The sequence below is a fragment of the Sorex araneus genome, chromosome X (genome assembly GCF_027595985.1).
Source record: "Sorex araneus isolate mSorAra2 chromosome X, mSorAra2.pri, whole genome shotgun sequence".
Classification (NCBI taxonomy): domain Eukaryota; kingdom Metazoa; phylum Chordata; class Mammalia; order Eulipotyphla; family Soricidae; genus Sorex; species Sorex araneus.
The window spans coordinates 117,135,411-117,137,421 of NC_073313.1; positions in this window are offsets into that span (position 1 = coordinate 117,135,411).

Sequence of the window (2,011 nt, forward strand, 5' to 3'; positions counted from 1 at the left end):
TATATTCCCAGCAGTGGTATTGCTGAGTCAAATGGGAGCTCAATTTCTAATTTTTTGAGAAGCGTCCATATTGTTCTCCAAAAGGGCTGGACCAGTCTGCATTCCCACAGCAGTGTAGAAGGGTCCCTTTCTCCTCACATCCTCTCCAACAGCGGTTGCTTTTGTTCTTTTGGATGTGTGCCATTCTCTGTGGTGTGAGGTGGTATCTCATGGTTGTTTTGATCTGCATCTCCCTGATGATTAGTGATGTAGAGCACTTTTTCATGTGCTTTTGGCCATTCATATCTCTTTCTTGGGAAAGTTCTTTCTTTGCTCCACTTCACATTTCTTGCTCCTTTATCAAAGATTAGATGATCATACATTTGGGATTGTGTGTAGGGATATTCCACCCTGTTCGATTGGTCTGCGGGTCTGCCTTTGTTCTAGTACCATGCTGTTTTAATTGTTACCACTTTGTAGTAAAGTTTAAGGTTGGGGAGGGTGATGCCTCCCATTGTCTTTTTCCCAAGAATTGTTTTAGCAACCCATGGGCGTTTGTTGTTCCATATGAATTTCAGGATTGCTTGATCCATTTCTTGGAAGAATGTCATGGGTATCCTTCTAGGGATCGTGTTGAATCTGTATAATGCTTTGGGGAGTATTGCCATTTTGACAATGTTGATTCTCCCTATCCATGAGCAGGGGATATGTTTCCATTTCCTCATGTCCTCTTTTATTTCATGGAGTAGCATTTTGTAGTTTCTTTGTAGAGGTCCTTTACTTCATTGGTTAAGCTGATTCTGAGGTACTTGATTTTCTGGGGCAAGACTGTGAATGGGATTGCTTTTTTCATGTCCCTTTCCTCTGTCTCATTGTTTGCATATAGGAAGGCCATGATTTTTGGGTATTGATTTTATAGCCTGCAACTTTACTGTACAAGTCTATTGTTTCTAAGAGTTTCTTAGTAGAGGCTTTAGGCTTCTCTAGATATAGTATCATGTCATCTGCAAATAGTGAGAGTTTGATTTCTTCCTTTCCTATCTGGATGCCCTTACTATATTTTTCTTGCCTAACAGCTATCAAAAGTACTTCCAGTACTATATTGAAGAGAAGTGGTGAGAGTGGGAATCCTTGTCTTGTCCCTGATCTTAGAGGAAAGGCCCTTATATTTTCCCCATTGAGGATAATGCTTGCTGTAGGCTTGTGGTAGATGGCTTTGACTATCTTGAGGAAAGTTCCTCCAAAACCCATTTTGGTGAGGTTTTTCATCATGAACAGATGTTGGATCTTGTCAAATGCTTTCTCTGCATCTATTGATATGATCATATGGTTTTTATCTTGACTTTTGTTGATATGATGTATTATGTTGATTGATTTCCGAATGTTGAACCATCCTCGCATCCCCGGGATGAATCCCACTTCGTCATGGTGTATCATCTTTTTGATGAGTTGTTGGCTCCTATTTGCTAATATTTTGTTGAGGATTTTTGCATCGGTGTTCATCACTACCGATAAGGTAGTGTTGAAGTCTCTGACTACTATTGTGCTGCTAGCGATGTCCTCCTTAAAGTGTGTTAGGAGTTGTTTTAAGTATTTAGCAGGTCGCTCATTAGGTGCGTATATGTTTAAGAGTGTGATTTCTTCCTGTTGTATATATCCCTTGATAAATAGAAAGTGACCTTCGCTGTCCCTTCTAATCTTTTTCAACCTGAAATCTATGTTGTCAGATACTAGTATGGCCACCCCAGCTTTTTTGAGGCAGTTGTTTGCCTGCAGTATTTTTTTCCATCCTTTGACTTTGAGTCTGTGTTCTCTCTGACTGTTCAGGTGTGTTTCTTGTAGGCAGGAGAATGTTGGGTTTTGTTTCTGAATCCATTTTGCCACTCTGTGACTTTTAATTGGTGCATTTAGGCCATTGACATTGAGAAAGGTTATTGTCATGGGGTTTTGTGTCATCTTCCTGTGGGGTTTGTTTTTCCTGTAAGGTTTTTCCTTGTCTTACAATAGCCCCTTTAGTCCATCTTTTAAGTTT